Below are 12,278 nucleotides of genomic sequence, written 5' to 3' on the forward strand. Positions count from 1 at the left end.
ATTATACACTGACAAGAAGCTCAGGAAAACAATATAGCCAACTGCACCTCATGGACAATTAGAATATCATTCTTTCATTGCTATTTAGGGTAAAAGCACAAGGTTAATTTTAAAAGACTGAATTAGAACACCTCTATGGGTCTATGAACAGAGATGGCTGAAGACCTAAAATACTGAACAGCAAACATTAAAAGGATCCAACTGGTCTCCAAATAACATACGGGCAATAACTGGAAGAACATCCAGGCTTAAGGTTGTTACAGACACCTAGAGATCTGGGGATACTGGTCAAACACATATCTTCATATGAAGTCGGGGCTCTCTGAGAGCAACTAAGTGGGTTGTCCAAATTACAAACCCATAAACTTTGCCACCAAGATTGGCAGCCATCAGTTTAAGATTTCCAGCTCTTATGAGGAAGCAGCAGCTACCACTGGTTCCCATGAAGGCTCAGAACAGAGTAACCCAATTTTGGAAGGTGGGAGAGCACGCCAATCAAATCTCTGCAGGAGGGAGGGCCAGGGTTAAGGTGAGCTGGACACCCTGTGGATGGCTTCCCGCATCAATCCTTCTACTTCGCCAGGTCAGAGTAGTCAGCCTGTATTTCAGAAGATGATTATCCATGGGAGACCATGGAACTTCACTACTGATAGAGGGAATAAAATTAGCCTCACTAAACTACCACTCCTGGGGCGGGTCAGCTAGGATGCTCGCATACCTCATCAGAGTGCCTGGATACAAGTCCCGCCTCTGCTTCCAATCCAGCTTCCTACTAATGTACACCTTGCAAGGCAGCAGATGTTGGGTCCTTGCCACCCACGTAGGAGACCCAGATGTTACTCCTGGCTACTGCCTTCAGTCCAGCCCATCCTCAGCTGTTGCAAGCATTTGGGGGGAGTGAACCAATAGATAGAAGGCATCTCTCTCTGCCCTATGTGACCTTCACCCTCCCACACACACACACACACACACACACCACCCCAACCCTTGCTCTGTTTTTCAAATAAATAAAAATAGAACTTTTTTTAAAAACTATCACTCTTGAGAATGAGAGCTTTAGGAAAATGTGAATTTAGATTCAGAGAGCCTGAAGGGGATAAATTTAAAGAAGTCAATTTACATGTGAGGTAGGGAACACAAACACTGGTTTGAAAGGATCCTTTTAGAAGTCCAATGAGCTATCCATTGTGCCACAGGAGCACCTACTCCACCAGTGGTGGGAACATAAACTGGTGCAGCAAAGCCCCAGTTCATGTCTCAGCTACTCCTCTTCCGATCCAGCTCTCTGCTATGACCTGCAAAAGCAGTGGAAGATGGCCCAAGTGTTAGGCCCCTGCACCCACGTGCGAAACTAGGAGGAAGCTCCTGGCTCCTGGCTTCAGATCGGCTCAGCTCCGGCCATTGCAGCCATTTGGGGAGTAAGGCTGTGGACAGGAGACCTTTCTCTGTCTCTCCCTCTCTCTGTAATTACACCTCTCAAATAAATCAATCAATCTTAGAAAAGAAAAAAAAAAAAATACTGGTACAACCGCTGTGGAAGACAATATGGAGATACCTCAGGAATCTGAATATAGACCTACCATATGATCCAGCCATTCCACTCCTAGGAATTTACCCAAAACAGAAGAAATCAACATATGGAAGAGTGATCTGTTCCCCCATGCTCACTGCAGCACAATTCACAATAGCTAAGATCTGGAATCAAACCAGATGTCTATCACCTGTTGAATGGATAAAGAAATTATGGTGTATATATACACTATGGAGTACTATTCAGCTGTTTAAAAAAAAAAAGGATCCTATCTTTTGCAACAAGATGGACACAACTGGAAACCATTAAAACCATTATACTTAGTGAAATAAACTAGCCCCAAAAAGACAGATATCATGTTTTCCCATTTCAAAGGTAACTATTAGGTACATGAAATGTAACATTGGAGTCAAATGGACATTGAGATTCAATGATTGTTTACAGCCCTTGTCTCTTCCGTTGAACAGTGTTTTATTTTCTTCATACTATTTGTTGAACTCTTTAACTTAGTGTAGAGTTACCTATACGACCATTAAGTAAACTGAAAATAGACCTTTGTAAAACTTAAGAGTGGGAATGTAAGGAGGAGGGGGCAGAAGGGCTTGGGGGGTGGGCAAAAGGGAGGGTGGGGGGGAGTACCACTATATTCTTAAATATGTACACAGGAAATACATGAAACTTATGTAACTTAAACAAAATTTTAAAAAAGAAAAAATTAAAATTCAATGAATTTTTTTAAAAAATGGGAATAGAAGAAGGTAAGAAGGGTGGAAGCAGCAGCGGAAGGGAGGGTAGGGTGGGAAGAATCAGCATATTCCTAAATCTGCATATATGAAATGCATGACATTTGTGTACCTTAAATAAAAATTTTTAAAAAGAGAAAGAATCCTTTAAATGTAAACGTCAGATGTCTGATCAAATTAAGACTATCAAAAATGTAATTTATGGAATTTAAGTAAAATCCATGGTTGTGTAAGGCCCTAAGAACTCTGCAATGGATTTCATGAAACTAAATTTACACGTTTGGTTCTGACCAGCCTGGTCATACACACGGAGTCCCCTGCACCCGCATGAGAAGACCCAAAAGAAGCCCCTACACCTCCTAGCTTCGGATTGGCCCAGCTCCAGCCATTGCGACCATTTGGGGAGTGAACCAGGAGAAGGAAGACCTTTCTCTCTGTCTCCCTCCCCCACTCTATAACTCTACCTCTCAAAATCTTTAAAAAAAAAAAAAAAGAAAGAAAAGATGCTCAACATGACTAATCATCAGGGAAAGGGAAATCAAGGCCACATTTCAATTAAAAAGGAAAAAAAAACCTGTTGAAGATGATGCGGAAAAAGGATATACTGTTGGTGGAAATGAAATTAGTACAGCTATTGGAGAACATTAGGAAGTTCCTCAAAAAACTAAAAATAGAACTGCCATATGACCCATTCTGTAATACCACTACTGGGTATGTATCCAAAGGATATGAATTCAGTATGTCAAAGAAATATATGCAGCATTACTCACAATAGCCAAGACAAAGAATAAACCTGGGTGGCCACTGATACAAGAATGGATAAAGAGAATGATATATATACACAATGGAATATTATTCAGCCATAAAAAATGAAATTCTGTTGTTCGCAGTAACCTAAAATGGACCTGGAGATCATTATGGTTAAGTGATGTAAGTCAGGCACAAAAAGACAAATAATGTATATTCTCACTTATATATGGAAGTGACAAGGTTGATCTCACTCAAGTAGAGAACAGAATAGTTCCCAGAGCATGGGAAAGGTGTGAGGGACAAAAGATGGGGAGAGGATGTTAACAGGAGAGGATGTGCAACTGGCTAAGAGAAGTCACTGCTAACGTTCTCTAGCATAGTATGGTAACTACGGCTGACAACAACCAAACATTTCAAAACAGATGGAGATGATCTGAATGCTCCTAACACAAAGAAATGATCAACATCTGAGGTGATACTATTTACAGACTACCGTGACACAATCATTACACATCTTACACACATACACACACACACACGTACTGAAATGTCACACCACAGCCCACAAATAGGGACAACTACTATGTGTCAATTCATTGGGACAACTGAACAGCCACTAGAAATCTAAGACAAAACTTAATCCATATCTCAATATACATCAAAATAAACTCCAAATGGATCAGAGATAAAAAATGTAGAAAAAGGGGCCGGCACTGTGGCAGGTAAAACTGCTACCTGAGACTCCAGCACCAGTTAGTGTCCCAGATGCTACACTTCTGATCCAGCTCTCTGCTAATGCGCCTAAGATATCAGCAGGAGATGGCCCAAGTACTTAGGCCCTTGCACCCATGCAGGAGGCCCAGAATAAGTTCCTGGCTTCTGGCCTCTGATGAGCTCAGCTCCAGCTGTTGCAGGCATCTGGGGAGTGAACTGGCGGATGAAAAGATATCTCCCTATATATTTAACTCTGCCTTATAAACAAATAAATTAAGCTTTAAATAAAAAGGGGGAAGCCAGCACCATGGCCTAGTAGGTTAAGCCTCTGCATGAGGAGCTGGCATCCCATAAGGGTGTCAGTTTGAGTTCTGGGTGCACTTCTTTCGATCCAGCTCCCTGCTGATGCCCTGGGAAAGCAGTGGAGGATGGTCCACATGGGCCTCTTCACCTACATGGGAGACCCGGAAAAAGCTCCTAGCTCCTGGTCTCAGACCCACTCACCTCCAACCATTGCAGCCATCTGGGGAATGAACCAGTTGATGGAATCTGATTTTCCCTCTGTCTGTAACTCTCTCAGATAAATAAATCTTTTTAAAAAAGAAATGTAAAACAATACTAAGTACTGGCAGATAAAACAGGAGTGAATATCTTTATAATTCATGAGTGGGGTAAAACCTTCCAGCAATTCTCAAAATCTACAAGTAATAAAAGACTAATTTCTTTAAAGATTTATTTGAAAGTCAAGAGTTACGGCCTGCACTGCGGCTTACTAGGCTAATCCTCCGTCTGCAGTGCTGGCACTCCGGGTTCTAGTCCCGGTTGGGGCGCCGGATTCTGTCCCAGCTGCTCCTCTTCCAGTCCAGCTCTCTGCTGTGGCCTGGGAGAGCAGTGGAGGATGGCCCAAGTGCTTGGACCCTGCGCCCACAGGGGAGACCAGGAGAAGCACCTGGCTCCTGGCTTCGAATCAGTGCAGCGTGCTGGCTGTAGCGGCCATTTAGGGGGTGAACCAACAGAAGGAAGACCTTTCTCTCTGTCTTTCTCTAACTCTGCCTGTCAAAAAAGTCAGAGTTACACAGAGAGAGGCAGAGAGAGAGAGAAAGAGAGAGAGAGGTCTTCCATCCTCTGGTTCACTCCCCAAATGGCCACAACGGCTGGAGCTGTGCTGATCCAAAGTCAGGAGCTTCTTCCAGGTCTCCCACATGGGTGCAGGGGCCCAAGGACTTGGGCCATCTTCCACTGCTTTCCCAGGCCATAGCAGAGAGCTGGATCGGAAATGAAGCAGCCATATGGGATGCCAGCACCGCAGGCTGCGGCTTTACCAGCTACACCACAGTGTCAGCCCTTTATGTTATACCTTTTTAAAATATGTATTTGTTTGAAATGCAGAGTTATAGGGTGGGAGAAAGAGGAGAAGAAAGTTCTTTCCATTTGCTGGGTCACACCAAAACCAAGAGCCAGGATCTACCCAAGTCTCCCATACAGGCAACAGGGGCCCAAGAACTTGGGCCATCTTCACTGTTCTCCTAGGCAAGTTAGCAGGGACCTGGATCAGAGATGGGAAGCCAGGACTCAAATCTGCATTCATATGGAATCCCAGTGTCACAGGCAACGGTTTAAATGGCTGTGCCACAATGCCAGCCCCTACACACCATTTCTTAAATTTTCACAGCAAAAATCATAAAGTCCAAAGATAAAAATAGTTACAACATATCATACATAAAATCTCAAATAATTATTTCCTAAAAGTGAATTTTCTAAAAATAAAAAAACTAGCATTTTTGAATTTTTATTGGGGAGAATGAAAGCTTCCATCTACTAGTCCAACAGCCTTAGGCTAGGCCAGAGCCCGGAGCTGGGAACTCAATCCAGGTGTCCCACGTGGGTAGCAAGAATAAAGCCACTGCCTCCCAGAGTTTTTATTAGCAGGAAGCTGGAATCAGGAGCCAGATACTGAACCCAGGCACTCTGATATGGGGTGTGGGCACCCAGCAGCTAGGCCAAACTCCTGTCCCTAAATATTTAAACTCTTAAACCATTAAAAAGAAAAGAAAAGCTCACAAAATAAGATAAAAATGACTCAAACATACAAAAAGTTGTTTTCTGTCATTTACAAGCAAAGTACACATTCAAACTAAATGAGATCTCAGGTCAGCGCCGCGGCTCACTAGGCTAATCCTCCGCCTTGCGGCGCCAGCACACCGGGTTCAGTCCCAGTCGGGGCACCGGATTCTGTTCCGGTTGCCCCTCTTCCAGGCCAGCTCTCTGCTGTGGCCAGGGAGTGCAGTGGAGGATGGCCCCCTATGGGAGACCAGGATAAGCCCCTGGCTCCTGCCATCGGATCAGCGCGGTGCGCCGGCCGCAGCACACCAACCACGGCAGCCATTGGAGGGTGAACCAACGGAAAAGGAAGACCTTTCTCTCTGTCTCTCTCTCACTGTCCACTCTGCCTGTCAAAAAAAATAAAAAATAAAAAAAAAATGAGATCTCAAAAACCAGAAAAAAATTTCAAAAATGGGCAGGAGTGGGCATTTAACGTAGCAGTCAAGACTCACATGCCACATTAGTGTACCTGGGTTTGATTCCTGGTCCTGACTCCTGACTTCAGCTTCCCAGCAAGGCAAAACCCGAGAGGCAGCACTAATTGGGCTGCTGCCACCCACAGGGAGAACTGGATTGAGTTCCTTGCTTCTGGTTCTGGCCCTGGCCCAGACCCAGCAGTTACAGACACGTGAGGAATGAACCAATGAATAGATCTTCCTCTGCCTTGCAAATATTTTTTAAAAAGGCAAAACAAGTTTCTATCAATAGATCAATGTAGATAAACAAAATGTAATATACAGACTATTACTCAGCCTTAAAAATTAAAATTTTTAAAATATCTGCTAGGGCAGATGTTGTAGCTCAGAAAGTTAAGCCACCACTTGGGATTGTCATCACCCCATATCAAAGCACTTACTACTTAGCTTCTGATCCAGGTTCCTAAAAAACCGGAATGAGTATCTTCATAATCCATAACTAGGAAGACAGCAGATGATGGCCCAAGTGCTTGGGTTCCTGCAGCCTACCTGGGAAACCTGGATGGAGTTCCTATGTTCCTGACTTGGGCCTGGTTCAGCCCAGCTGTTGTGGACATTTGGAGAGTGAACCAGAGGATGGAATCTGTTTCTTCCCCTGTCACTCGATTTTCAAATAAATAAATCTGTTTTAAAAAACTTTAAATGGGGAGTGTGTGCTATGGAGGAGCAGGTAAAGCCATAGACTGCACTGTCAGCATCCCACATGGACACTGGTTCAAGTTCTGATCCAGCTCTTTATAAGGCCTTGAAAAGTACTAGAAGATGGCCCAACTCCTTGGGCCCCTGCATACATGTGGGAGATCCAGAAAAAGCTCCTGGCTTCAGATCAGCCCAGCTCCAGCCATTGTGGCCATTTAAGGAGTGAACCAGCAGATGGAAGACCTCTCTCTCGCTCTCTCTCTCTCTCTCTGCCTTTCAAATAAATAAATCTTTAAAAACAAAAACACTTAAATCTAGGGACAGGCATTTTGGCACAGTAGGTTAAGCCGCCACCTGAAAACGCTGGCATCCCTTATGAGCACCGTTTGGAATCCTGGCTGTTCCATTTCCAATCCCATGCTCTGCTGATGTGCCTGGCAAAGCAGCAGCAGAGAGCCCAGCGCTTGGGCCCTGACACCCACATGGAAGCCCCGGTGAAGTCCCAGATTCCTGGCTTGTGCCTGGCCCAGTTCCAGGCACTGCAATCACTTTGGGAAGTGAACCAGCAGATTCAAGTTCTCTCTCTCCAATTCTTTCAAATAAATTAATCTTAAAAAATAGTAAAATAACTAAAGTTAAAAGACAGGATCCTGGCTTTGGCCTGAATCAACCCCAGCTCTTATGGCCACTTGGGGAGTGAACCAGCAGATAAAAGATCGATCTCTCACTCAGCTCTCAAATAAATAAATCATAAAAATCATTTAAAAAAAAAAAAAAAACAACAACTTGGCAGCACCCCAAACAACCACCAAAAAGGACTAGATGAGTACACTAATAAATATCCACAGAGTGGAATACTATGCAACAATGAAAGATCTCTGTATGGCAGCAAGAGAGAAATCGTCAAGATATAACATGTAAAAAGTAAGCTACCAAAAAGTAAATGCAGGGGCTGGCGCTGTGGCTCACTTGGTTAATCCTCTGCCTGCAGCACCAGCATCCCATATGGGCACCAGGTTCTAGTTCCGGTCACTCCTCTTCCAGTCCAGCTCTCTGCTGTGGCCCGGGAAGGCAGTGGAAGATGGCCCAAGTCCTTGGGCCCTGCACCCGCGTGGGAGACTAGGAGGAAGCACCTGGCTCCTGGCTTCGGATCAGCTCAGCGCACTGGCCGTAGTGGACATTTGGAGGGGGTAGGGGGGAACCAATGGAAGGAAGACCTTTCTCTTTGTCTAACTCTGTCAAAAAAAAAAAAAAAAAAAGATGGCTAAAATAAAAAAATAACTAAAAATAAAAAGTGCAGTGCACAACCATTAGTATACAAAGGAGGGGGCAAGATGATGACTGTGTATAGCATTACTAACAGGGGAAGAAAAGAATGATGTGAAAGGAACAAAATGGAAATGAGACTTCTGAATATTACTTGTAATATAATGTATATTCAAAATAGAAAAGACAGGGCCAGCACTGTGGCACTTTAGGTTAATCCTCCGCCTGCGGTGTGTGCATCCCATATGGGTACCAGTTCTAGTCCCAACTGCTCCTCTTCCAATCTCTACTGTGGCCTGGGAAAGCAGTGGAAGATGGCACAAGTGCTTGGGCCCCTGCACCCACGTAGGAGACCCAGAGAAAGCTTCTGGTTCCTGGCTTTGGATCAGCCCAGCTTGGGCCACTGCAGACATTTGGGGAATAAACTAGTAGAAGACCTTTCTCGCTGTTTCTCCTTCTCACTGTAACTCTACCTCTCAAATAAATAAGATCTTTAAAAAAAATCTTAAAAAAAAAAAAATACAGAAAAGATATTCCTAAGGGGACCAAGATGTAGTTCCTGGTTTCTGACCAGACTTGGCTTTTACAGCCATTTAGGGGATGAACCAGAAGATGGAAGAGTTCTCTAACAATGAGTCTTTCAAATAAATAAATCTTTGGGTGGGGGGGGGGGGGCGTGCAGGGGAGTGGTACCAGTATGGTGGCGCAACAGATAAAGCCGCCAACTGTGACACCAGCATCCCATACAGGCACTGGTTCATGTCTCAGCTGCTCCACTTCTGATGCAGATCCTGCTAATGGCCTGGGAAAAGCAGCAAAAGATGGCTCAAGTGTCTGAGTCCCTGTATGCACGTAAGAGACCCGGATGAAGCTCCTGGCTCCAGCCTGGCTAAGCATGGGCCATTGAAGCCATCTGGGAAGTCAACCAGCAGATGGAAGATTCTCTCTCCCTAATTCTTTCAAAATAAATAAATCTTAACAAAAAAAAAAAAAAAAAGAGGAGGGAGGATCTAGTGCTTACAAAAGTTCTATTTAATTTTTGAAAGGCAGAGCTACAGAGAGGGAGAGACAAAGAAATCTGCTGGTTCACTCCCCAAATGGTCTCAATGCCCAGAGCTGGGCCAGGCCAAAGCCAGAAGCTTGAAGCTTCATCCCGGGTCTCCCACATGGGTGCAGGGGCCCAGGCACTTGGGCCATATTATGAGGCCATTCTAGTTGCATTAGCAGGGAACTGGATAGGAAGTGGAGCAGCCGAGACTTGAACCGGTATCCACAGGCAATGCTGGCATTGCATGGGAGTGGGGACGAGGCTGTGCTTGAGAGCTAAAGGAGAAGGAGTACTCCTTGTGAGGGTAATGAAACATGCTCAGATGTGTGCGTGTGCGTGTGTGTGTGAGATGGACGCACAACTCAATCCACTACAAGTTACTGGATGGTACCATGTAAATGAGTGAATCCCAAGGCACATTAATTATGGCTTGATAAAACTGCTACATGGAAACAAAACTAAATCAACAGCTCCTTTAAGTATTTCATACGACAAAAGGAAGCCTCTGGCTTCTGATGACTTTTTTATAAGATTTATTTTATTTATTTGAAAGGCAGAGTTACAGAGAAGAGAGTGATCTTCCATCTGCTGCTTCATTTCCTAAATGGCCACAATGGCCAGAGCTGCACCAATCCGAAGCAAGGAGCTTCATTCTGGTTTCCCACACAGGTGGCAGAGGTCCAAGGGTTTGGGCCATCCTCCACTGCTTTCCCAGGTGCATTAGCAGGGAGCTGGACCAGAAGTGGAGTAGCCAGGACTAGAACTGGTGCCCATATGGGATGCCAGAGTTACAAGCAGCAGCTCAACCCATTATGCTACAACGCAGGCCCCTGATTTTTTTTTTTTTTTTTTTAATTAGCAAGAGGGTAATGCCACAGATTGAATGTTCGAGTCCCTCAAAAAAAAAAAAAAATGTTTTTAAAGATTTATTTGAAAGTCAGAGTTACACAGAGAAGATAAGCCGGGGGTGGGGGGGGTACTTCAATCCGATGGTTCACTCCCCAATTGCCACAACGGCAGGAGCTGTGCCAATCCAAAGCCAGGAGCCTCTTCCGTGTCTCCCATGCGGGTGCAGGGGCTCAAGGCCTTGGGCCATCTTCCACTGCTTTCCCAGGCCATAGCAGAGAGCTGGATCAGAAGAGGAGCTCCTGGGACTAGAACTGGCGCCCATATGGGATGCCAGCACTTTAGGCCAGGCCATCAACCCACTGCGCCACAGCGCCAGCCCCCCTCAAAATTCTTATGTTGAGATCATAACCCCCAAGGTGATGGTATAAGAAGGGGGGCCTTAAGGAGGTGGGTCATAGGGGCAACACCCTCATAAAAAGGAGTCATGCCTTTAAAGAGGCCCCAAAGAGCTTCCTTGCACCATCTGTCCAGTAAGGACAAACAAGACAACCATCTATGAACCAGGAAGTGAGCCCTCACCAGACAGTGACAGCAGACACGGCAGTGCCTTGTCCTTGAACGTACCAATGTCCAGACAAGTGAGAAATAAATTAACGTTGTTTATAAGCCAGTCTATGGCACTGTTAGAGCAGTCCAAATGGCCAGGTAACAAACCAGCAAAACAAGTAAATACGCACATTACTGGTAGTAAACAGGTTACAGTTGTGCTTCAGAAGTTACTTTTAAAGCAATGTGTAACTCAATGTACTTTAGGTCTCTCATCGCCAAGGCCACTGCTTTCATTTAAAACCTGGGCTCTTAAAACCACTCCCTGTGAACTTGGACATCAACAACCTTAAACTAACAGCCATTTTATTAGAAGCCAATCCAATTAAGAAATCTATTCCAACTTAAACAGCCCTCCGTGATACGTACCAAACCCATCTTCCCTAGTCAGCTCTCACACTCTCCTAACAGCCAGTTATCTCAGAACTGCATTCTTACAGCTCTAAACTCAGCTCATTTTCAGCAAATAAATTCAAAGGAGGAATGAATCAACCCCAAAAGCTCATTATCTATACCCATTCCTTTGTCCAGTTGCCTATGAAAACTGCTCTTCTATCTAAGGCTAATCCATCTACCTATTGTCTCCAATCTTGAGAATTATCTATATTCACATGTCACCTCCTAAAGTACCTTAAGCCTTTTGCACATACATTAAGACCTTCCTACTGGTGTTCAAAAATTCTCAAGCTTGCCCATCAAATACAGACACACACAGACCAACCCTGCCCTATCTCCTTTCTAGTCCCAGGAAACTCCTTGAAAGTACAAGTACTGTCAAAAATGAAGTCTCCAAGGGGTCAGCATTGTGTCATAGAGGGTAAAGCCATCGCCTTTGACACCAGCATCCCCTGTGGGCGCCAGTTCATGTCCCAGCTGCTACACTTTTGACCCAGCTCGCTGATGTGCCTGGGAAGGTAGCAGAAGATGGCCAAGTGCTTGGGCCCCTTGCCACCCACAGGAGAGATCTGAGGAGACTCCTGGCTTCAGCCCAGCCTAGCACCAGCCATTGTGGCCCCTTGGGTAGTGAACTAGAGGATGGAAGATCAATTTGTCTCTTCCTCTCTAGCTTTGCTTGCAAATAAGTAAATCTTTTTCTATAAAGGAAAAAAAAAAAAATGAAGTCTCCACTATTTCTGTCACTTCCCGACCGAGCACAACATGACAAGTTCTCAGCAAGACTTCTCACTCAGCCTCTCCATAGCACACATTGCTGACAGCACCTGCTCCCCACCCAGCGTCCAGGAACACCTCTGCTGGCTTTCTCCTGCTCATGCTCTTCTACCAGTTACCCTTCTGCCACCAAGTCCCAAAATGAGGTGCTCGGTGGCCACCTCTTAGCTCATTTACATTCACCTGCAGACCTCAGGTAGTCTCGTTTTTTGTTTTTTTTTTTTTTTTTTTTTTTTTTTTTTATGTTTGAAGCACAGAAAACTCACCCACTCTCAAGGTAATCTATTTTTTTTTTTTAATTATTTATTTGAGAGGCAGAATTACAGAGAGAGGAAGAGACAAAGAGAAAGGTCTTCCATCTGCTGGTTCACTGGCCAAATGGC

At 44.7% G+C, this 12,278-nt stretch overlaps 1 protein-coding gene across 1 annotated transcript in view; it reads right to left on the reverse strand.

The window, feature by feature from the left end:
• The window catches only part of GOLPH3 (golgi phosphoprotein 3), a 45,262-nt gene that overhangs the window by 20,795 nt on the left and 12,189 nt on the right, over positions 1-12,278 (reverse strand). The gene's annotated exons all lie outside the window — the stretch shown is intronic.

This window comes from Lepus europaeus, chromosome 15 (genome assembly GCF_033115175.1).
Source record: "Lepus europaeus isolate LE1 chromosome 15, mLepTim1.pri, whole genome shotgun sequence".
Taxonomy (NCBI): Eukaryota; Metazoa; Chordata; class Mammalia; order Lagomorpha; family Leporidae; genus Lepus; species Lepus europaeus.